Here is a 25,984-nt window from a genome sequence, read left to right as displayed (position 1 = left end):
CAGTTACAAGATAGTTAGTGCCTGAGCGGATAGAGGGAAAGGCGCAAGTAAGGCCAAGGGTTAGTGGTCATTATGGCGTAGCCAAGTGCGAGTTTTGCACCTGAAGGTGTTGTACAATTGCTCCCTTCTTAGCTCATCTGGAAGAGCGTTCCAATGCTGGGCGCTTTTACAGGGAAGCTGTTGCCACCTGTTTTTGGTAGGCAGAATTTAGATAACATTGGAAATAGCCACTGTATACATTCTGCCACTTCCGGCATGTGCACTTACTTTAATAACAACTTACATAGATGCCTGTTCATTGCACCGCATGCGTGGTCAGACGTGAATGCGGTGTCTAAGAAAATCTTCACAAACGGAGCATGTGCAGCGTTACACTTAACCAGGTGGCTGGGAGTTCCTAAGTCATGTGTCATTCAGAAATTCCCTGCTGACTCGGAGTGTGAGCAGGTGCCATATTCGAATGGTTGCCCTGCGTGTAGCATCTCTATGGATCCCAAAAGCAACGCAAGTTATTACAAATGATTAAATATATGTCCACAGCTTGGACATTTTCCAACTGCTTCTTAATTACTGAGAATCCCATCCCATTAGCACGTTTGTGCAATGGCATATTATAATAATTGTACCCTGTTTGTATATACTGACACATCATCTACCTGCACCAATGTTGTGTATACAGCAGCTAATCCATCTGTGAGTGCTAACAATCTGAATCACAGCAATATCCTGGCAGGACAGCATGTTATACGTGCTCCTTGACTTTAATATGCACTCATAATGGAGCAGTACCATACACCTTTCCAGGCCGCCAGTATACGAGAATGCCTGCAGGGGCCGGTGCTCCTGTGTCCCCATTCTCGTGGACTCCAATGGGACTCCACGGGAATGGGGACTTACAGTTCCGGCTGCCTGACATCCCCGACCCCCGAGACTTGTAATATCCTGGTGGCATCAGGATATCAGGCAGCAGAAACAGTGTTATGAGGTTAGCGGCAACCAACCGGTAGCATTGGCGGGTTACCGCCGAACTTGTAATGAGGCCCATTGTGTCAGTAGTAAGGGCCCTGCCAAGATATTGCTGCGATTCAGAATGCCAGCACTTGTACGTGGATTAGCTCCTGCACACAACATTGGTGCAGGAAGATGATGTGGCAGTATATACAAACAGGGTACTATTATTATAATACAGTTGCACAAATGTGCTGAATGGAAATTGATTCTCAGTAATTAAGAAGTGGTTTGATAGTTTCCCACCCACCGACATACATTTAATAATTTGTAATAACTTGTGTGACATTTGGTATCCATAGCAATGCCACACCTTTTTTACTGATAAGATCAGCTGCATCAGCAAGCCATTATCAACGAGAGTCGGACACCTGCTGAGGATACTCATATGTCAAGGCTTCCTATTGGATTGTCCAAACCAATCCCTGTGGGGCTTTTCCAATTTGAACTGATCGATGACACAACTATGTCCAGGGCCTTGAGTCAGCTGGAATCAGCATCCACCATGGACCCAGTCCCTCTTCAAATTCTCAAGGCCACCCCCATTAAAGCTATTTCTGTGTTTAAAGTGGCTTTTCAATATTCTTTTTCCTCTGGGTTGATTCCTGCCACTTTGAAGCACTTGCCAGTTACTCCGCTCTTAAAAAAGCCTCATCTCGACCCTACAGTAGTGGATAATTATCGGCCTATGTCTCTGTGGCCGGTTTTAATGAAGCTCATGGAGGTTGTTGCCACTCCGCTCTTTTCCTGTTTTGGGGAAAATAATAACTGCTTACATCCCTACCAATCGGGATTTAGCCGCTAATGGGAACAGAGTCTGTCATGATTTCAGTTTTGGATGACTTAGCTCTGCTTCAAGGCCGTGAGGGATCAGAGTGTTGTTTCTTCTTGACCTCTCCGCAGCCTTTGACACAGTAGATCATGGTATTCTCTTGGGCCGTTTGGAGCAGACAGGGATTTCTGGGGCCCCATTGGCATGGTCAGCCTCATTCCGTGCGGAGCGTTCACAAACTGTTTCCTTTCAGGCCTGTCAGTCTTCTGCTTCCCCTCTCCCTTGTGGGGTGCCCCAAGGATCGGCTTTTCCCCCACTTTTGTTTAATCTTTATTGACATCCGTTGGCGGACCTCATCTCAGTTTGGGGTTCACTTTTACACGTATGCTGATGTCACATAATTGTTGTTCCCTCTTGACTCCCCCACCAGTGAGCCCCCTCATAAACTGAGAGAATGCTTATCAGCCTCAGGCAGCTGTATGTCTTGAAGCTGGTTGAAGCTCAATGAGGAAAAAAACAAAGTGCTTGTATTTGGCTCCCAGTTTTGGCTAGAATCTCTTGGCCCATGTCCGACCCCCAGAATGTCTGTGAAGAGCTTAGGTGTGAAGCTGCTCCCAATTGGCTTCTGTTAAGGTCAGCTTTCAGCAGTCTGCAATACTGTTTTGGAAAACTAAAAGTATTGAGAAAGAGTCTTCCTTTTCTTCCTGCCGACTGCCGCACTAAGGTAGTCACTTTGGTGATCCTGGGATCGCTCGACTACTGCAACAGGGTCTACCTGGACAGCCCAGGTACCATGTACAGCGGCTGAAAGTACTTCAAAATTCAGCAACTAGGTTGGCCTTCAATGCACCTAGACTCACTCTCTCTGTGGATTTGCTGCGGCAGCTCCATTGGCTGTGTGAGAAACCTGAGGGTGTTCTCCCAAGTAGATCCCGGGAACCCCTCATTCAGGTGGCTACAAAAGGACTGTCCCTCTCTTAGCCCAATCCTGAAGGCAAACACGCAGGGAAAGATCACCTGGGTAGGGGGACCTGGAGCTATGCTCAGGAGAATGCCCAAAGGGAGACGAAGTATACTACCATTGAAGGAAAAGAGGAGGATAAGATCCTCAAGGCCTTTGTAGGATACTCCAATTCTAAACCCCCTCCTCCCAATAAATCTTATGGAGCCAATAAACCCTCAGTACAGAACCAATCCCCTAGGATGTCAAACCCCATCACATTCAGAAAACGTCTTTTCCAAAAACCCTGTTTTCCGGTTCCCTGTCCGAATACACTCAATACTTTTTCTTCCTGTCCTTCCGATTATTATTTGCCAACTCCCAACCTACTCAGGTAAAATACTAGAGTTCCCTCAATCCCTCTTGTTTATTTCACGGTCCCAGCTATTCCCATTTGCCCCACAAACCCTACCAATCCCGTTCATCTGATTGTCATTTTCCGAACACCCAATCCACTATGACAGAACACTACCGCTCCCACAATCCCCTCTGTTCTATTCTCCATTCTGGTCATTCTCGTCCATTTAACAAACCCTCCAAAACCTACCCGTCCAAAAGCACCACCAACTGAAATACGAAGGATATGATTCCATGCAATACCTCATTCCCTTCCGACCCTGTAGGATATTTGGAAACTCTGCCATCCGCTTTTTCCAACATTCCAACCACTTCCTTTTTCGACCTGAAAACGTTCTCCCAAGACACAAGACAAGGGACTTGTAATAATACTGTTGACTTGACATGTCCCAACACCAGCGTCAGGCAAAGTCAGGCAATTGACTCAAATCACACACGCCTGATGGCCCTTCCTTTTCCCCACAGGGATAAAAGGTGGAGCAAGAGAGTGCAGTACGAGCAAGGCAAGCATGGCAGACAGCACTACGAGATGGCTAATCAAGCGTGGTAGTTCAAGAGAAGGAACAAGGTGTCAGGAAACAATAGGGTGGTGAGGAGAGTAGTGACCTTGCCCTTTTCGTCCCAGACCCACAGAACCTTTGCAGAAGACTGCACACACTAGCACAAGCATCCTGCAGCAGACGTCAACGGGACACGGGGAAAGCCTATGCCGATAAGCAGGAGTGAGGGAAGCTCCTGCACCCGTGGTACCAGCCTTCACTACAGAGAGAAAAGCCAAGCGGTTCATCACAGCCGGTGGGTCGAGGGGAGAACAGATAAGAACCGGTCTGTGATTAATGAGGATCACAGGAGTGGCACGTTTGAACAATGTTCAACAAACTTTGAATGAACTATAGAAAGTGTGAACTAGAGACCAGCTAAATGAAGAAATTGGCACCATGTGGGTGCTAACTCAAGGGACTCTGGCCAATCCCCATCTGAGCGAAACTATGATTACCAGAAGGGCGTAGGAGGGCCAGCGAAATAGGTCAAAGTGGTCATACAGAGGGTCTAGCAAAATCCCTGCACAATCAAAAGACTTGGATCTACAACCACTGTGAAAAAAGGGAAGAGAATAACAAAACGTTTGAATTGTGTAAAAAGGGAACATTGAAAGTAGAGAGGGGTCAGTGCCCCGAATAGGGAGACCCAAGGGTGAGCCACTATCACCCTGATCGAGAGCTACAGTAAACCCAGTGAAGGGAGGCTAAGAATCGAGAGCGGTCAAACCCCGGCAGAGGGGGATCCAAGGGTGAAAAGTTGTCACTCCAAGATTGAAATAAGTGAAAGCAAAAGTTAAGAGACGGCAAGAGTGAACCCAAAGGAGGGATGCCAGAGAAGAAGGGTCAGTGCCTGGCAGAGGGAGATCCAGAGATGCAGCTACCACCCAACCTGCACACAACATTCATTGTTCAATAAACTCCCTTGAACTGTGATCACTCGTGTCTGTCTTACTTGTTGCCACCATGAGTTTCTTACGGTTGCCGGTGAAGGACCGAGCTGAGTTTAAAACTATGTCGGCCTCATCACGAGTTGGGTGGTAGCACTTAAATTAGGTGGTAAAGATTTTTCTGCTGCATGTAAGGGTCTGCCCAATCTCAGGGTTGGCAGCATTTACCTCCAGCTTTCAGCTGGGGGTAAATGCACCGGGAAAATTCCCATTTTCAGGCGCTATTAGCGCACGTTAATTGCGCCGAAAATGTCTCCATTGGGTTCAATGGACCAAATGGGGAATGGGGAATTACCGTTACAGCCCAACCCGTGATCTGGCGGTAATACCGCCGGAGGGTTGGGCGATAACGCCAATACAGTTGGGCAGAATCTCAGTCGGGATACCGGCCAACTGGTGATGAGGCTCTGTGTATTTCACATCGGGTTCTTCATGCGTGCAATCTATCTGAAAAATGACCTGGTGCGCTACCACCCCCAAGTGCCTTCGCTCATCCTCCCGTGTGTTTTTAAAAGTGCTGTGTTATTAGAGAGCTCGAATGGGGGTCTGTTCCTTTTTGGTACTTTCTCCCACCGTGTGGTACAAGCTCCCAGTTTCCCAAAAGTGAAATTGAAGACGATCTGCCGTTCCGCAAGGCACTAAAGACTCATTGTTTTTAAACATTCCTCACTTTCTGGCACCTCTCGCGGAATGTCTGCTTTTTTGATAATCGCATAATTGCCTTCTGGCCATAGTTTGCGCTCTATATTTCTCAATACAATTCAATACAATACACGCAGGGCAACCATTCCAATATGTCACCCGTTCACACTCCCAGTCAGCACAGGAGTTCTGAATGACTGAGGAACTCCCAGTGACCTGCTTAAGTGTAACGCTGCGTGCGCGCCCTTTGTAAAGATGTATTTAGACACAGCACTTGTGTCTGACCACTGCATGTGGTACAACGAACAGGCATCTATGCAGGTTTTTATTAAAGTAAGTGCACATGTGGGAAGCGGCGAAATGTATACAGCAACTGTTTCCAATGTTATGTAGAGATAGAAAGTCTGATGTGGGTCGTGTTGACCTTCTTGCAGAGTGATTGTGCAGCAGTGATGGTGGCATATGCACACACACGTCCTTAAATCTGCCTCATGACTTTAAGAGGACGCCAGCTCGGCTTGTGTGACACCTTAAAAGTAAGCAATGGATGATAGGGGGAGGGCACTGACTTTTGGCTTAATACAGTCAGGATAGTCTGAGTCAGCCTCGAATGGTATGTGTATTTTTTTGTGTTGCAGCTACATCAGAACTACTAGAAGGGGTTTGACAAGTGAAAAAGTTGGACTCTTCCCATGTGTAATTAGCTAAGCCAGAGCAACAGATAGATGACAGACAGAAGGTAATCTAGACAGCGTACCTAACAGATGAATGGTAGGTTTGTCCACAGGTAGGATTGGACAGCTACAAACAGGTGGCTAAGTACCTTTCCCCATTGAAAGGCTGATATAAAGGAGCCTAAGTGGTGAATCTGGATACTAAGCGCTGACCACATAAAATTGAGAAACAAAAGAGTCTGTCTCTAGCGCAACAGCACTGCATTTGTTGATTTTAGCCATTAATCAATTTCCATTTGCCTGGCGCCATAGTGGTGAGATTTTTCTGGGTTGAAATCCCAGATGTCGGCGAACATGGCAAATTCCTGTCCACTGACCGGAGGCCTGGTGTCTGTCCACAGTGCGGACACCGTAGTCCACAAATGTCTTGTCAAGTGCATGGATAATGGCATGTGCACTCATGGAGGATACCAGATGGTAGCAAGACATCTCGTGAAAAGCCACCAGCACATGCTTCCCATTGGCTGAGGGACCAAACTGGTTGACTGCTACCTCATCCCACACATTTAGTAGCATGGGGGTCATTTGCAATGGTTGAGGGAACGTGGGCGGCTCCACAGCCTTGCACATCAAGCAGTCTTCCAGCACCACCTGTATTTTGGAGTCCATCCTGGGAAAACCACACCTTAGTTTTCATTTGTCGCTTGGTGGATACAATGCCTCAGTGAGCACCCTGGAGCCAGGTCTATGATGCTGTGTTGTAGGGAGAGTGCAATAACAATCCTGTTTTCTTTCAAAACTAAACCCTCTGTTGATGTGGACAACTCATCCCTCATGAGTGCAATGGTTTGCAGTGCCTTTTGCTGATCTTCGTCTAGCACATTATCTCTCCACACCGTAGTGTGCCATCGTCCTACTAGGATTTTCTCCTTTACCAATTCTTGAAGTGTAACGCTGTAGGGAGTGCCTTGTTCACTAAGTAATTGACAAACTTGTCCACCTTGGACGTCTGTGCCTCCACATCAGCCAGGAGTGGACACCGGGAGAGGAAATCAGCTGAATTGTGAACAATGTTGAAAGAATATTCCTGGATTTGGAGACCCCGCTGAGTGATTCCAGGGTGCATCTTATCATTGGGCTCGCCCTAGATGGTGGTGAGAGCCTGATGGTCTGTCACGATGGTGAATTTCTTTCCATATAAGAACAGATGATAGTGCTTACAGGCCCACACTACAGCCAAGGTTTCTTTTTCTGGCTGTGAGTAAGCATGCTTGGCAATCGAGTCCTGCTGGCATAGGAGACGATGCACTTTGGTGAGTTTGATCCTCTTTTGCATTGTGCTAAAATGGCCCCTAGATCCTACAGGACTTGCATCAAACCGTAACTTCTGTCTCCAGATCCGGGTCATAGTTTGAGATACAGGTGGCCAAAGAGATGCAATACTTGATTTCCTGGAACGCGGTCACACACGGACAGGACCAGAAAAAAGTCCTGACCGTTCACTGTGAGGAGACATAACGGCATGCAGGTGGAAGCAAAGTCTTTGATGTACCACGTACAGTAGCTGGCCATCCCTAAAAAGGATGGCACCACCAAGATGGAAGACGTAGGATCCGGATCTGGCTGTAGTCACATGAGAAAATGTGTCAAAAGAATTTCAAAGTGGACTTGCTAAACTCACACTTATTGAGGTTGAGGGACAAATTTGCTTGTTGCAGTGCCATGCAGACCTTGCGTAGAGTGTCATCATGGGCTTCTTGCATGGCGCTGAATATCAAAAGGCCATTGCTATAATTTAAGCACTGGGGAATCTGCTTGATGACCTGGTGGATTACATTTTGAAAGATTTCGGGGGCTAAGGACACACCAAAGCTTAGACACGTGTACCTCAACAGTCCTGCGGGTGTCCTGAATGTAGTGATATATCTGCTGTGTGGGTGCAACTCCAGCTGAAGATAACTCTTGTTTAAGTCTAATTTATAGAAAACCTTGGCTCCACGCAGAAAGTGCATCTGATCAGTTATGCATGATGAGAGGTACCTTTCTCTTTCTTTTGCTGGATTTGCATTCTCATGTCCATGCATATATGTATCTTTTCACTGTGTTCTCTGTTGGGCATTGGCACGATGGGTAAATCCATGGCATCAGGACGTTCAGAAACTCTATAATGTCCCGAGCAAGTAGGGAGTGCAACTCCTGTTCCACTTGTACTTGAATGTTCAGTCGAATCCATCTGTAGTGCTGAGCTGTCTGCTTTATGTGTTTGTCAATGTGCTGTTATTTGTGTTTCCCTTTTAGTTTATTCAGACCTTGGAATAGTGATGGGAACATTTGAACGACCATGTCATTAGGGTTGGAAGCATATGCCAACTTTATCGGGTACATGATGTGCACCAAACCCATCTTGATCGCTGACTTGAAACTCAGTGTGCTGCCTCCGGGCAAGTCACCTTTTATTACATAGATTCTCACTTCCTGAGCCTTGTCCTTATAGGAACTGGTGCACTTGAACATTCCTTTGCAAGGAAGTGGCTTGTGTGCTCCGTATGCATAGATGTCAATGTCCGAGGGTTCCAATCTAGTGGGGCGCTTCAGGGTAGCATGGGTGGTCTCACTCATGACATTTGTGGTGGTACCAGTGTCAATGAGAAATTCTTGGGTGCTACTCTGTATCTTTAGGGGCAATGTTGGGCTGAATTCTGTCACAGTTCTGTTTCAAATGACTTGCACATACCATCTTTTCCTCTTGCTGCTTGATGATGATTTGGATCCTAATGGACGTCTGGGAGATGACTCAATGTAGCACAACTGCCGTCTTGTGGATCTTTGCATCTGTTCATCAGGTATGCTTGCATGACGACTTTCATATCAACGCCCCGTGTTGTGCTTGGGACTCCGAGGTGGCATGCAATGCTGTTCTGGGGAGCTCCTTCTGCTACGACAAGGCAAAGACCTTTGAGATGTACCCTTCTGTCCCTTGGATGCCCTTCCTGAATATCTTCTTTATGAATTGTGTGATCCTTGTCTTGACGCTTTGCACCTGGACTTGAAGTTAATTTCTTCATCACAGGCATTGCACCGGTGGCCCATGGCTGGACATGTGCCTTCACGAGGGAACTCGTAGCCACACTTGTAGCACCTCAGCATGTCCTTCTTGCGGGATTTGTCAGTCGCCCGTATTTGACAGAGAGAGGCTGTGTTTGCGTGAGAGATTTTGACCTTGCATTTGGACTCAGTCTGTCTGTCGATGGCCATGTCATCCCTTGCCAACAATAGAATTTCCTAAAAGGATCTCCTCTTCTGGAGTAACTTTTTTTGCGAAACTCAAGGGGCTCACAGCTAGCAATTACCTGGGACCTGAGAGCGTTGTCTGTGGAGTAATTGTCGACGTTGCAATACTTCACCCTTTCCCTCAGCCTCATGACAAATAAATCCAAGGTTTTGCCCTTGTCCTGAGTGGTTGTATGAAAAACGTGCATCTGGTAGTCGATGTTCTGATGTGGGGCAAAGTACACATTTAAAGCATCTATGACATCCGTGTAGGAGGCGGTGGTCTGGGGCGGCAACTCATAGACCATGTAGTCTACTGTTCCCTGCAGCACAAACATCGGGCAGCCTCCCTGATGTGATGAACCCTATGGCACCCTTGGGGCACTGCCTTATGTGGCCTAAACTACTAATGATGGACCTGCAGCAGGGGTGTACGCCCGTGCAGCCTGCTGTGTTCTTCCAGGGCTAGGAGCAGTGCACACAAATTGGAGGCAGTGTGATTGAGGAGAGCGGGCACACTGCAGCACAGTGGGCTGTAGGTGGTGCATCTCAAGCGAACGCCCTTTGTGAAAGCTGCAGCATGCAGCAGCCAATGCTCTCTGTGATGTAGGTCCGACCGGGTGTGCTATCACTTGCATGGACCCGTTTTCACCCTTGTCGCCAATGTTATGCCCCTTGTGGTGGCCCACTCATGGATTTAATGGCTGCAGGCTTCAAGGAATAAAGAGGCAGCAGGTGAGGAGCATTGCATGTCTTATTTTATTAGAGCGTACATTCTAACTGTCCCCGGCAGGAAACACAGTGACGTGTTTCCTGCCAAACTACGTTAAACATGAAAAGGGGTGTCAGGCGCCCCTGACAACTAGAATGCTACAAATATCATCTGCCTGAAAAGGATCCTGAACAAGTGCACAGAAATATCCATTGTTGCTGAAAGCACAGTGCTGAGAGAAGACTGAGAGAATCAAAAGTCTTGGAGAGACCGAAGAAAAGTCTGGGAGAATTATAGTTCATGGAGTGATCTAATAGATTTCTGAGAGAATCAGTCATCATGGAGAGATCAAAGAGAAATCTGAAAGAGCTTGGGATCATGGGGAGACCTAAGAAAATGCAAAGAGTATCAGAAGCTGTGGAGAGACCTGTGAGGCATGATGTGTTAAAGAAACCAAAAGCCTTGGAGAGACCAAAGGAATCTCTGTGTACTGGAGATCCTGCCAAAAGAAGATGTGCAAGTTACCCCAGAAGAGGACCGCCCAGGCGAAGAGTGTTTATTCATTTTGTGGAATAAGGATGTACTTTCAGGGGAAAGGTTTATAAAGCATTTAATTGGCCAAATAATTTGTTGTAGCTTTGGGATAGCCTGGGGGCTAAAAGACCTATACAGAATAGGTTTTAGCTTTCTATTGGACACCACTGTTGGACATTTATTGGAATAGGATATCCCTGGAGGTACAAAGACTTTTAAGGCTAGGTTTAAGAATCATCAGCCTGATGTACAGGAGGCACCTGGAGAACCGCATTTGAGTTACCCCATTCTTGACACATGCTTGTTAAGGTTTCTCTATAGTTTGTAGAATATTTCCCTAACATCTATAGGTGTTCATCCAACCAAATGTATTATATCGTGTATTTTAATAAAAGGATTGTAAAACTGCATTCAAGTATGTTGTGTCATTGCTCCCTACAGGAGGCAGTATTTACAAATGTATGCGTCTCTACAATGCATAAGCATATGTGTTTGGCTAAAAATTGTGTGCAGTATTCCTTCAGAATGGACAATGCACGATTCTTATTTGAAATTAACTTTAAAAACCGGAAAAACCAAATGGCATTAGAAAATAATTTGACTTCCTTGGATCCTTGTAAGAATTGGCATCCTTAAGAATCTGGAATCCACTGGCAAGGAGATGGCATCACATGGGGGAGCAGATACAGTACTTTTGACACCTCCATCTCATCACTATAAATGTACATCCAAGCTATGGATTTCTGGGGGGGCATGTGGAAAAATGGCGGCCATTTACCATCATGGAAGCACTAGGATTATCCATCATGTGTGCCATTGTCACACAGAAGCCTCTGAAAAGACAACTTTCATCTTAATTCATAAGGAAAGTGGGTCCTCTTTCTAAAACCAAACCTCACAGCTAGACACAAACGCCATTCACAGCTATCCCTAAAACATAACTGCCCTGCTGACACATACATACAAGCACTAGAGTGTTAAACTGATATCAACACCTTCAGCAAGAAACCTGGTTCTGATGCACCAAGACACCACACAAGGTGCTACATCCTGGAAAAACGCTCTGGTGTGAAGGCTCATTTATGGGGCTGTTACTGTCTCCTTCATCCATGTCCACATTGCCTCACTCCATTTCCTAGTTTTACTCTCTTCTTTTGCCCTCCTTCCCTAATCTATGTGCTGCTTATCTCATCCCCACTTGCCAGTAATACTGCAATCATCTGACAAATAAATGACAGCTCTGCTCCCCAGCAAAGGCAGTCCTCTGATCCTTGGCCTCACTCATCTAATATTCCATTTTATAGCAGCCTATCGTTTTGCTGCTCACCGGTCCTGTGATTCAGCTCTCTGGAAGTCCTGTGACCCATCTCTCCAGCCTATTGTTTTTGTTCCATTGGTTTTATCTTAGACCATGGCCCCACCTTTGTCTCTGTCCCTTCTGCTCCATTCTACCCTCTGACACCCCTCTCACTAATCTCAAGTTTGTCTCTCCCCCTCAGCTCTTAATTACTCAGGACAAACAATTATATCACCAGCCTGCTGTAACACAAAGTCCTAAACTGTATCCCAGGTATGAGGATGCTGTGTTTTAACTGCTGTCTGTGCTGGACAAATGGCGTTTTCCAGATGAGTACTAATGTAGTGTTAACAGCAGTGTTTGGGGTGGTCATGGGCATTAATGGCCATCTAGCCCGGGCCAAAGTTGGTCCCATCAAAGCAAGGGCCTTGCAAGGGCTTTGGAAAATGAATGGCAATGACCAACCACACATTTGGGTGTTAACACTATTATCACCCTAGCCGTGTGCCTGAGATAATTGCAGCGTTGAGAATTGAAAAGAAAGGAAAGAAGTTCCCTTTGAACACACATGGATTTGTATAACCCATAATGAGTGGAGTGTGGAGCAGAGTGTGGAGTCTGCAGGAGTCAGGAGTCTGTCTACTGTGGGTATTTTTTGCCTGGAAGGAGGAGCCCAGAACCCAGAAAACAGGATATTACCACCAAGTGGCCGCATAGCGGGCCATGGAGTGTGGAGCAGAGTGTGGAGTCTGCAGGAGTCTATCTACTGTGTTTTTTATTTTGCCTGGAAGGAGGAGCCCAGAACCCAGAAAACAGGATATTACCGGCCACGGAGTGTGGAGCAGAGTGTGGAGTCTGCAGGAGTCCGCGGGATCAGCGGAGAGATGGGGAGCAGACACCCACAAGAGGTAAGGAAATCCTTTCCTCGCCTAATAAACTGTTAATCCCCGTTAGCTCCGCATGGTCTTGCCAGAAGCCCAAAACACCTACAACTGACTGATATCTGATACCTAAAACACAAGTTAAATAGACAGAGTGATACCCTAGTGTGGGGGGACTGCGGGACGAGTCCTTTGACCCCAACGCAAAAAACGAAAATTGTATAACAAGTAACGCGAACCAAACAGAAAAAGCATAGTGTGGGGGGACTGCGGGCCATGTCCTTTGACCCCCGCGCTGAATGCGAGACTCCTATCAAGGTTATACTTCAAGTGAATAAAACATCCACCTAACGCCGGATGTAAATATTGGGAAATGAACAAATACCGTGATAATCCAACGTTTAAAGATAAAGCGCGCCCCTTAGCCATCTAGCCATCTACATTAATACAGACATCAACAACCTTTTACCCGACTCCCTCCCCCTGCTCCCCCCCATAATCCAGACTCCCTGGTACCTGTGGGGTTCAAGAGACTGGGGTTGGTGCTTGGGGTTCCGCTGGCGAGCGAACAGCCATCTCGCAGCAGGCTAGCATCTGCCTGGTTTCAGCACGGACGCTGGTAAGGCTGAGGTTTGAGTCGGAAGAACCTGGGGCGCGACTTGCTGCACTTTCGTTTTCTGTGCAGACGCGCGGATGAAAGAACAAGCAAACAGAGAAGACTTGAATATGGAGGAGCTGCCAGCACACCATACAAGCCTTAAGAAATAAAATATGTCAGAGAAGCTGCCCAAAGTCTCAAAGGAAAACAACAAGGGAGCAGCAGAGCACGAACGCTTTGCCATGGGAAAAGAATCAGAAGACTTTCCACTTAAAGTGACAGTACCTAATTTTAACATACAAGGAAACATCAATGAAGTGAAACAATCACTGACCCAGAATAAAAGTGAGGCTGAAAGAAATGTTGAAAAAATCACCAAAACACAAAATTCAACAAGTAGTGCCACTGCCAACATATTACTGCAATTTTAGGATAAAGAGGAGAATGCTGGAAATATCGAGGTAGGAACTGAAAAGTTGCAACTAGTACAATGGAGAAAAGGTCAACAGAGCAAGAGCGAACACATTCAAACCAGCGATAGAGAACCAGAAGCAGAAACAACCATAAAGGAAAACATCATGCTGCCCATTCACGGCAACAAGAATGGTGTAGCGGGTGGCAAACCACTCTCCCAGAAGGAGAAAGCAATTCAGGCAAAGGAAAAATGGAAACAATATTATCAGAGAGCAACAAAATCTGAACACCATTGGAAAGAGACAGCTCCACTAAGCCCTCGTCGTTTGGAACAACTCTCATTGGACCTATCAGAAATTGAAGCAATAATGCAATTACAACACACAAATAAAAAAAAGAAAAGACTTGCCAATGATTTGGGACAGAGAACAGAAAACAGTGCTAGGGACTTTAGGACCCCTCTGACCAGCGATTCTGGGGTCATAACAGCAAAAAAGAACCTAATGTTAAACGAAGGTATCCACGATAAGAGAAAGGCTATCAAGATGGAAGAGTCCACCTGTTCCTGTACTATAAACCCAAGCCAACAGCAGGAATCGGTAGCCACCACAATGGTAGACCTGCAAAATATGTTGATTGCAGTAACCACCCAAACAATGACACTATATGTAAGACTACAGGAAGTAAACATAGAAACAAAGAATGAACACTCAAAGTCCTTAAACTCCATATACGATAAACAAAAGAGTCTGGAACAACTTATATACAAGATACAAGAAAGGCTGAGTGTAGAAGCCAAAAATAGTTACATCTGGCAACAACGCCTGGCAGAAATAGCAAGGCAAGACCGAATGGATAAAGCTTCACTCACAGAAGCCCTAATCACGATTACAAGACTTCGCTAACAAGTAATAACCTCAGAGAACAGACCCAAAAGAAGATTAAATTACATGAGGAATTTATGAAAGGACAGAAAGCAAAAATAAGAGATTTTAACAACCAGGGCATGGAAAATAAATCCCAACAAGAAGATACGAGCCCTGGAGCGAATATACTTTTGATTGATTTAACATCAGATACTATAAGGAACAAGCCAAACGAAAAATATCCGAACCAGAATCAGGAGTTAGCAGAAACAAAGATGGGCCAGAACAAGAAACAACGCAAATGGGACCAGAACTATTGTATATTCGAACAACAAACACAGGATACCCCAGATAAATTAAGAATGGAGGGCACGAAAAAACAAATTAAAAAACAACAGAGAGGCTCGAGAGCTTTCCTCAGAAACCTGGTACAAAGTGATAAGGAAATTACCAGAAAATTAAAACAGACAGAAATAAAGAAGCCAATAAGAACGAAAGCCATTGGAAACATGTCCGAAAAAAGAGGAGTTGAAGAACCTACCCAAGGACAAGGAAAAAAGGCAGAAAATGCAACAATTCAGAACTTAGAAACAGAAGAAAGAGAACAGAGAAACATCGAATTGTTGATGAACCTATCTACTTATTCGACACAGGACATTGAAAATAACGAGAATGAAAACTCAATGAGAACGACGATATTTGAACAACAAACAAATATGACTTCAATGATAATAGTAGACTGCTATGAAGAAACAAACACAGGAACACAGATATCCATAGAGTTATCCTGCGAGGAAATATCGGATGACAAACTGCCCTCTGGAAACTACAATCTCTCGTCAACAAGCAGAGAGAGAGCAGACCACGAGAACCAATCGTCAGAGGCCAGTTACATTAGCTCAGAAGGACCAGAGCAAAATGAGAAAAATGACTCCAAGGTGGAAAGCATGCAACTGGAACAACCAAAATTTATCGACCCTCATTGAAAACCCAAAACAAGCCATCTGAGACTAGAAGGAAAATCGGATAAAGAGGCCAAAATTATCATGAATAGAACAAACACACTTCGCCTCCTACAAGCAATACTGAAATTGAGGAAACTGAATTCCAAAGACCTTAAATTAATTGAATTCACCGACGAGAAAAGACTGGAAAAAATATGCATATATTGTTACACAACAGAATTGATGAGACAAATAACAGCTTGCGCCAAAGAGATTAAGACATTGGGGTTTACTATTACAGAGGAGGACTATCATGATAACAGAACCAATGATGCCAACAATATCCCTTGGCGAGACAATAACAGAAAGCTTTCATACATCAGCCATGGCACAGATATGACGTACACAGAGTATGAAGAAAGGATGGCATACAGGGAAGAAAAGAGAGAAATTCCCCACCATACAAATACAAAATACCATCACCAGACAGAGAAAGAACTAGCAGGATGGAACCAGGAGACTTCACCCTTTTGGAGAGACACAAGCCCCAAAACTGAACAGAGAGGACTGTACAGACAGGAGATCCTGTAACAACAAATACCAAACAAGGAAAAAACAGTTATATTATGCTCATGGAACACAAGAGGCCACCAACACCTATTCCAAACGGATCAACCAGAATTGAACGAAGCAACTATCATATGTCTACAAGAGACATGGCTGACTGAGCCCCCAATATGCAAAGGCTATCTCACCTATACAAATCCGGCTATTGTTAACAAAACGGGCCGACCATCAGCTGGTCTCATCACGCTAATCAAGCAAGATTTGAATGCAGAAGTCATTGTATACCATAACATAAGTGGCTGGGGCCAAAATATGATATTGAAAATTGACACAACAAATCAGCTAAGGTGTACTCCAATTCCACCGAGCCCCAGAGATTTGTATCTAAGCATTACAAACGTCTATTGGAACCTCAGAAAAACTAAAGAGGAGACAGTGATAGATTCAATAATGTCACTGATAGATAGCACTGCCAGAAATATGAAGGTGTAGAATTTGTCATATGTGGTGACCTTAACCTCCATTTATTCAATGACGAAGGGGAAATAATGGAAGAACATGCTCTCGAACAACGAGTACGGAGATGGGTTACCGAATTTCAAAACAGGAATTTTGAACGCTGGGATGAAGTTAATAAAGAAACAAACATACCAGATCCTACTGGGTCGCGCGGGAAAACTAAATCAATTATCAATTACATTTTCACCACTAAAGGAATACCCCAATCTCGAACTAAAGCGGCGAACATAGATGGTAAATATAGTGATCACTACATACTCAAGCGCACGTGGGAAATGAACATCATGGAGTGCCCAAGAATAAACATCCCTCAACTCACAGTGACGACTAGAATGAACAGACTCAAGATCCCACAGAACAAACTAACAATGCTCACCGAAAGGTTCAAGTTCTCGTCACTAGAAGATGCCAATAGAATCAACTATGGATGGATAGTCAAACAATTTCGATTAACAGAGAAACAGAAAGACCAGCCTCAACTCACACCCAAATATACATACAATAAAGCTATAGCCAAAAAAAACACGAAAAGAAAATGACACTAAAGAGAGCCAAAACAGAATCCCCACGTACGAAAAGGTGTATGATAAAAATAGCCAAACAAAGATTTAAAAACTGGCTAAGGAATGCAAAAATGATGCAAGATCAAGAAAATGCAGAACAAATGATGAAGACACTCAAAAACAACAACACGAGACACCTATGGGAGCTACTGAAACCAAATAAAAACAGCAAAGAGGTAATGATAGTAGACGTCACTGAATCAGCTTGGGTAACATATTTTACGGAGTTATACCTAGAAAGAACATCCGAAACCAACAAGAACCACTTACCATGCGAAAAGGGCTGGAAAGTTGACTATAATATTGAAGAAATCACCAACACAATTAAGAAGCTAAATACATCAAGAGCCCCTGGACCTGATGGCATGTCAAACGCTACCCTCAAAAAGAATCCAGAAGCTTGGGCAATATTCTGTGGGGAAATCATCGAGCTCATCAACCACACTAAAAAGCTGTCGGATTCCTGGTTATTGGCCACATTGATACCAATATACAAACATGGCGCAAACAAAGAACCAATGAATTATCGGCCACTAGCACTTTTGGATCCGCTAGGGAAAATTTCCGCCAACCTGCTTCTAACAAAACTCAATATATGGTCCAAACAAGCAAACCATTTGGCTGTAAGACAAACCGGAGTTGTCCGTAACATCGGTACGAACATAAACCTGATAATCCTAAATATGCTGAAACACGAAGCACTGAAGACAAAAACACAAATATATGTAGCTTATGTTGATTTCAGCCTGGCTTACGACAAAGTCAATCGTGACCTACTATGGGCTAAACTGGAACAATGGGGATGTCCGAGTGATATACTTGAACCCATTAAACTCCTATACACAAACACCAAAATCCAAGTAAGAATGACAGCAAACGGAGTAGTAACAAAATTAATCAATACTTGGCATGGACTAAAACAGGGTTGCCCCTTAGCAGCTGCATTTTTTAGTTTGTTCACATCAGACTTTGAGAAAGCCAAAACGAACCAAGGATAAACCCACCAAAACTAAATGCCACGAAAGTGCCCTGATTAATATACGCAGATGAAATCATCTTGCTGGCCAAAACTCAGAATGGACTTCAAATGGCACTGAATAAAACGCAGGAATATATGGAACAAAACGAACTATCAATAAACATAAAGAAAATGCCTGGAGAGGAGGATAGGGATGGAGGCAGGTGCCATGGGAGGGGGTGGGTGGAGAATGGATGGGGGTTGCAAGACAAATGGTGCCTGTAGGGCCGGTGAGCCAGTAGCTGTCTCCCAATACTGGCTTTGACTTTCCGGTCATGCCTGGAATTGAAGTTTCCTGATTGGCTGGCCCTTCCATGCTGGGTGTCAAGTCTCATTAGGAATACAGTTCTTAACCGCCCTACAAGGTCTTATACCTCACAGGGTTAGGGTGTCCAAAGGTCACCCTGTCCTTCTTGTGCAAAGATACTCCACTGGATGGTGACAGCTCTTTATGTGTGATTATAATTGCCTTCTGCCTGCTCTATCACAGAGGTGCCCCTACCAGTAACCCCTGCATCACTCTACTATGTCCAGCAGCCTAGGATTGTTTTCTGTGAGCGAGTAACGGGAACAAGGATGTTGCGATATTGAGTCAGGGCTTTTACCTGGAGTTAGAGAGGGTTGTATGATGGCCCCCTTGTTATTTTTCCATATTTATAAATTACATTTTCTGTGACTATAAATGCCCTAGAATTGGACATGCTGGCATTTAGAGGGAAGGAATGGGGGTGCTTCTCTTTGCCGATGATGCCGTCTTGGTTTCTAAAGGTCCAATGGCGCTTCAGTGACTACTTAAAATGTTTGCTTCAGGATGTCAACAAAATGACCTTATTATTGATGTAACAAAGACCAAGACCATGACATTCACCCCTAACAAATTCCCAAACACAGAAACTGCACATTTTATATAGGGAATTCAACATTAGATCAATTAGCAGCCTATGATTATTTGGGTATATGTATACACAGTACTACTAAATAACATAGCCATATTGACAAGTCTATGACTGTGTTGGCCAGGAGGGGGGCTGCAGTTATTAATTTCTCAAATTACTATGGAGACAAGACTTTCTGACACACCATGGAGATTATTAAACTGTCAGCTATTTTGGCCGCAACATATGGGGCAGAAATATGGAGGCATACAGACATTAACTATTTAGTAAAAGAAGAACATACGGTTCTGTAGAGGCTTCTTGGTTTGCCAAATACCAGCTCAACTATACCAACTAAATTTTAACTGGGGTGGAATGGGGCAGACTATTTGGTGAAATTGAAGCCACCGTTATATTGGCTCAAACTATGGAACACCCCATAGTTACATACATATCAAGAGGGCTTCTACGATGTCCAAAATCAACAAGGGGTGATAGGCCTGCCATGGTTTACTTTTATTAAATAAATGGCAAGCAAACTGCAGTTACCATTGCTTTGGCATAATCTGAACATGCACAATGAACAATGGTATAAAGATAGTGTTCGTAAAGCCAGTGAACGTAAGAAATTGGCGGTTCAATATTTGGAAAGGAAATGTAATAATGAGCTGGAGAAATATCTAGATATACCTTTTCTTGAATCTGTAAAAACACTAATGATGGCAGTAAGATTGGGAAGCTTACCTTTGCTGAGTTTTACAACCTCCTGGAACAATAATGATAATGAGGACAATTGCAAAAACTGTAAAACCTTGAAGGAGGATGCTTACCATTTCTTTTGTATTGTCCCTTGTATGTCATAACAAGGAGAAACCTATTGAATCTCTGTTTACCCATTATAAAATTAGAACCACCAAAGAAACTCTATGACAAAACTGCTTCTGATGAAAATACCCAAAATGTATAATGAGATATCTTGGGATCGCATGGGCAGCCCACAAAAAGTATTTTAATTTTAAATCTTTAAAATGTCCTTAGATAGCTATGGAACCAAATATCTCTGTCCTTGTTGCATCCTTCACTAATTTGTTTATGAGTGATCATTTTTAATTTTTATGGTTCTTTTTTACTCTATTGTTTGTATTTATTACATACGTGTGTTAACCGTTTACATGTAAAATGTTCACACATGAATAGAAACTGTCCAATTGCATAGTTTGTTAATACAAATATACATAATACATATTATAAATTCATATTACATAAAAAAGCAATCCTAAAAAAGCAATCTTGCTAAGCCAAGAAATAAAATTGATCCACTTTTTATTGATCAGTTAACCAATACAGGATCAAGATCTGGCAATCGCAAGTTTCCTTAAAACAACTAACAATAGCATCCCGAACTTGATTATGGATATGATCATCGATACTTGGTTGCCCCTCAAGTAACAAAGCCAAAGCCTTGTGTGTTAATAAAGGAGGGACAATGCACCAAACTTTTCCAAGAAATGTGATCTGAGGTTAATAAGACCTGTGCACTCCAAAAATAGATGCTTTATGGTGTCCCAAACCTCCCTTTCCATACACAACCTACTACCACTGTTATTAGGTGATACACCTACCCTGGAGCCCTTGATTGCCAGACAGGGAAGTTGATTCATGCACAATAGCAGATAAGATTGTCTAATCTTAGGGTACAGGAATTTTAATACATAAGGCTGTGGCTGTAGATAGCGGTATGTCAAATTCACTTAGTACAGGATCGGTTTGTTCCCCCTTGCCAATTCATAATTATAGATGTTGTCCCAGAAGCGGGCTTTCTTTTGTAGTGTCCTTTTAGCTGTTCATAGGGAAGAGCCCAGTCAATGTGCCAATCAATAGAGGACACAAAAGAAGTGAGCCTCTTATTAATATGGTTAAGGCAGACATACTGACTTCTGTGCATGGCAGCCCCCCAGCAATCCCCGGATAGGACGATTCAGATCTGTATGCAATTATATAAAGATTATGGTCTCTTTTATCATGCCCTAAACGTAAAGGGAAGAGAAACCCAGCTTCAGTCCTACAATTGGTATCGGCACAGCATTGGAGAGGAGACATAATATTTTTTTCCAAATGATACCTTCCAGCATGTCGAACCTGGCTCTAAAATGTTCCAACTCTGACCTGTTTTACTCTGTAATGAAATTCAGAACTGTCTTTTTACATGTTTTTGTGATTACCTTTTTAAACAATGTATTTGAATATTGGCAATGACATTATAAATCATTATTATAAATTATTTATAGATTAACAGTTCTATAATTTGTGCATGTATTATTTTATGGCTGTGGCCAAAATCAAGATACAATTGTATTGAATTGATACTCAGTTCGAGGGCGAAGATGATAGTGACTGGATTTGCAGTACGAGACGAGCGATCCGATGCAGCATTGAGGCTCACTGTTCAATGAGGACACCAGGGTTGGTCCAACTAATGATGAAGACTGGCAGAAAAGATGCTGGTGGTTCAAAGGGTGGCTCGAAGCACTTTTCACTGGAACGGAATAGCCATCTGGGTCAGTTCGACTGTCAGTTTGATAGCGAAGATGCTGGTGACTTGATTCGCAGTTTGAGTCAGGCTGCTCCTGTGCAGCATTTGAAGATTGCAGGGTGAACAATGCCCCAGGGTCTAGTCAACTGTCCATGATAATTGATAACAGAGATACTGGTGGTTCAAAGAAGTGGTTTGAAGTCAGCGGGTGCAACAATGGGCTTCAATTTTGAGCCATAGCAACGTCATGCTCAGCTGGTGTGGTGTGACAGCGAACTGGCTCGAGGTGCAGAAGAGAGGTTCGAAGATTGGTTGATTGTCAAAGACAACACCAGAGTATCCTCTTGGTTCTACTAGGTCGAATGGGCTCCAGGTGGGGTTCAAATGTGTTCAACAACATGAAAACAGGGATGCTGTTGTCTTGACACATAGGTATCTGGAAATGCCAGTCAAGGGATTCAAGGAATAGATTTGTCCTTGTTCTTGGGCTCCCAGACACAGGGTGGATGGCACACAACTGCAGGGGCTCTTCAGCACGCTTGGGGTCCTGGATACTGTTGTGGCTGGCAAAGAGGCAGGGCTTGTCCAAGGAGCAGTGCAACATCAATGGTCCCTGGGGAAGGTTACGGGACAGAGCTTGCCTCTGCCTTGGATATTCAGTCTTCATCTCACTGGCGGAGGACATTGGAAAGAACAACTTTCCCAACAGATGTCCAATTAATTTTTCCATCAGTGTTTGTCCAGAAGAGAATCACAGAAGGAGTGGGAGAGCACTCCTTTTAAAGGTAATATTACACAGGTTATTGGACTAAAGCAATCCTGCTTCAGGGGTCCAATTGCTGTTCTTGGAATCAGTGGACTTTGCCTTTTGGTATCACACCCAGAATGGTTTGAGCTACAGGAAGTGGAGGGGACAGGAAGGAGAGACAGAGACAGAGAGAACCAAGATGGTGGATTCTTTCTCCAGCTGTTAAGATCTTCCTCTGCCTACACTAACACCAACACCTTCCCTGCTCAATAGAATCAAAAGCCTTTTGGTATTCAGCACCCTGGTGTGAGGTGGGGCTACTGCTTTTGTGATGGTTGTGCCCTTTTTTCTGAGGAGTGTCTGTCTCTCTGGGGAGGGTATTAACTGTCATCACAATGGAACAAAGAGAGACAATCCCCTGGGCTACAATCCTCATGGCTGCAGCAAGGACAGCCTGACAGGAGTGCTCACATGGCTGACACATGTATGATATCAAATGCTTTGCCCTGGCTAGTTATGGAAATGCTGACCACCATACCTTAGAGTCAAGTATGGCTTTTATATACAGTTTAACACACCACCAAGATAGCATCCTCATAGTTATGTAGTTTTTGGAACCAGGGTGCATATCTTAAATGCAGCCCCTGTGCCGCAGAGACTTGTCTGTGGCTGCAGCTTTTAAATGGGTTCCTACGACCTCTGAACCTGCTCTGTGCCACTGGAGAGGAGGCACCACAGAACAGGTACTGATCCAGCAGGGCACACATGTACCCTATGCTTTTTTGGCATGTATCTTATGAAAGGGGAATCTGATAAGCAGATTTCCCTTCCTGAGATTAAATTCTCTGTTTAATTTGATTAATTTAGTAAAAATAAAAAATACATAAGGGTTTGACACTTTCGCAAGATGGAAAACTGTCACAATGAGTGGATGCAACCATAGGACTGGGATATACAACCCTTTTCACTTACTGATTTCCTTCACAAATCAATGTGTTGCATCCATATATTGTCAAACTCTCTCTAAATCATGACTAGCTTTCTGAGGCAAGACATACAGACGAAGAAGAAGAAGACACTCAAAGATAAATAATGCACAAGGTCAGCAAAGACTACTTCTGAAGGTGATGCTCTGCACTGTTCCCAAACTCTAGACTATAGCCATTTGACTTGAGAGACTCCCTACCCCGTGCTCTGACCCCTTGAACAGTTGGCATATCCAGGACATTTGTGCAATGTGTAATTGCACCCAAATAAATAGCATTGCTGCAGTCCATGCTTGGACGTGTCACATACTGGTGCCGTTAACCGGAATTGCTTGTTTGCTGTGGTTACTTCATTAGAGAAGTGCACTGTACTGGCGTGGTTGATATTAGCGCTCACACCATCCAATAGTCTTCCTTTCTTCCATCACTAAACTGGCACTGCTGATGACAGGGCAAGCACACCTATTGAGAGACACCCTGTGAATGGCCCAGCATACAGAGAGGCACTTACAGACACACCCAGGGTACAGTTGTCGAATGCACCTAGCAGTTTACCCGGGTTCACTTAACACATATTTTTTTTTTAAAGTTTGAAGTTTATTTGATATACATTTAGCAACAAGGTTTGTATAACACAACATACAATAAGTATAAAATACATTCAGCATTTTCATTACAATCTGATTAAAAACACAAATCAACTTTTTGGAGACATTTAAAAATGTCAACTACGTGCAGATAAAACTTCACAATAAAGAACAATAGGTTAATATCGTTGCCTTGGATGAAATCCAACCATAGTGAAGGTATTTCAATCACATTTACTGCATTATTATATGCCTTGAAATATTTAAGTCGTAAAGACACAAGACTTTCACATTCCGTAATCAAATGGAACACTGTTTCATTAACAATATTGCCACACAACCGACAATATGTGTGATGATATACTAGTTTGTTCTTTCAGCTTTTCGGTGATAAAGCTACCGAAATATTAAACTTAAGTAGCAAGTATGTCCGAGAGATGTGCAGGGCAGGGTAAGCAGAAATATATTTTGGAATAAACATACGAGACCATCTCTCCTTACAGAAATTGACAGTCGATGATACATTTTCAATATGATGAATATTTTCTAGGAAGGCACACTTCTTATGTAACTGCTTTAAAGCACCAATTGTGCCAAACACATATTTGGGACACAGAAAACCTCCCACAACCCCCCCGCCACCCATATTCCTGCAACTACTTAGTCATTGCATGTAACACACTCCAAAACTAAACATATTTGTTTTTGTGTTATCTTTGTAAACGAACCATTTTCGTTCAATTCATAGATAAACAGTATATTTGTTTATAGCTTGCCTGCATGAAGCTTCTGTAACTGTAAAACATATTAAGTTCTGCTCTGTTCATGTCAGCACCGCTATGTTCGTATGATCTAGCCTTTAATGCTCGTTCAAAGCTACAACTAGGTGAGCAAGGGAAAGCTTGGGGGAAACACAATGTGCCGAGATTATAACAACCATGTCCTGTCTCTTCTCTAACCACTGTTCCCAGGTCTTTTGCTCCCTATTCCCACTCAGCAAGTACGAAGATTCCCAGTGGCTCCCCACTTGCTTTGTACACCATCTCTGATGCCCTGCACACTAGCTGCAGATCTCAAGATGAATTATGTCCTGCTCGGCCCACTGCTAACTTTCCCCTCTGTCTCTTCTTTATAGTTTTCCAAAGAATTGAAACAGCAACCTCTTCGCTGCAGCTCAATAAGTCCTTTATTCCTCCGCCTCTTTGTTCTTAGGCCCTGCCTACTAAGCATTCAATTCCACAGTGTTTCCTCCTAGATCTGCCATAATAAATTGTTTTGCTCCACTTCCTGGTTTCAGCTTTCTAGCCCATTCTGCTCTACACTTGCTGCTATGGTGCCGTCCTATGTGTCTCTAAAATTGTTGCTCTACTCCAACAGTGTGATAATACCAAGCACATATCTAAGTGAGGACTGTTGCTTTGATCTCAATTCAGCTTTTATACTTCAGGTACTAAATAACTGGTATTAATTATTTGGCGAGACCTGAGCATACCACTCAACCCCCCGCCCCCTATCTATACTATACGGTTCGGGGTTTTCAATTTCTTAAATTTAACAATATCAGCACTTTCTTCAAAACCCTAAACCACAGTTCTGAATAACTTCAATCAAGCCTGAACATAAATCAAATATTTTTTAAGTTTGAAGCCATTTTGAAAGTTTGGATGCGGAATAGTGAACATGAAAACAGTAACTTATCCCCTGCTGCTCTGATCTTGTATCGAGGATGTAGAGGGGTCAGCAATGCAGAAGTGGCTCATCCATGTATACCATTTATTACTACAAATTCCTTCCAACTAATTACAATTTTAATGAAAATATGTGGGTGAAAAAAGAAAGAACTGTAGTTATTTAACACGTTAGTGAATCCCCTGTGCAAACCTGTGCATTATCTTTAAAAATGTGCATACAGAGTATCGAAGAGTGCTCATGTAAAAATATAGAAATAGTTTTAAAATGTTTTTAATTGGTCTGCGATCCTGGAAACATAACTTTGCATAGTTCTGTGCTAAGAACACAACCTGTTTGCTATCTCACTAAACATTACTTTGTGACAATTTATGATGGACATTGCCAGGTTACCAGTTCAAATGATGGAGAATAATATAGTTTACTTCGTGTTGAATCATA

General features: G+C 43.6%; 1 protein-coding gene across 1 annotated transcript in view; it reads left to right on the top strand.

Annotated features, from left to right (window-relative positions):
• Positions 1 to 25,984, top strand: part of MXRA5 (matrix remodeling associated 5) — a 311,432-nt gene that overhangs the window by 269,366 nt on the left and 16,082 nt on the right. The gene's annotated exons all lie outside the window — the stretch shown is intronic.

Source organism: Ambystoma mexicanum, chromosome 7q (assembly GCF_040938575.1).
Source record: "Ambystoma mexicanum isolate Mex_15411 chromosome 7q, UKY_AmexF1_1, whole genome shotgun sequence".
NCBI classification, from domain to species: domain Eukaryota; kingdom Metazoa; phylum Chordata; class Amphibia; order Caudata; family Ambystomatidae; genus Ambystoma; species Ambystoma mexicanum.
The sequence above is the reverse complement of the archived record's forward strand: the minus strand, read 5'-3'. Positions and strand labels throughout refer to the sequence as shown.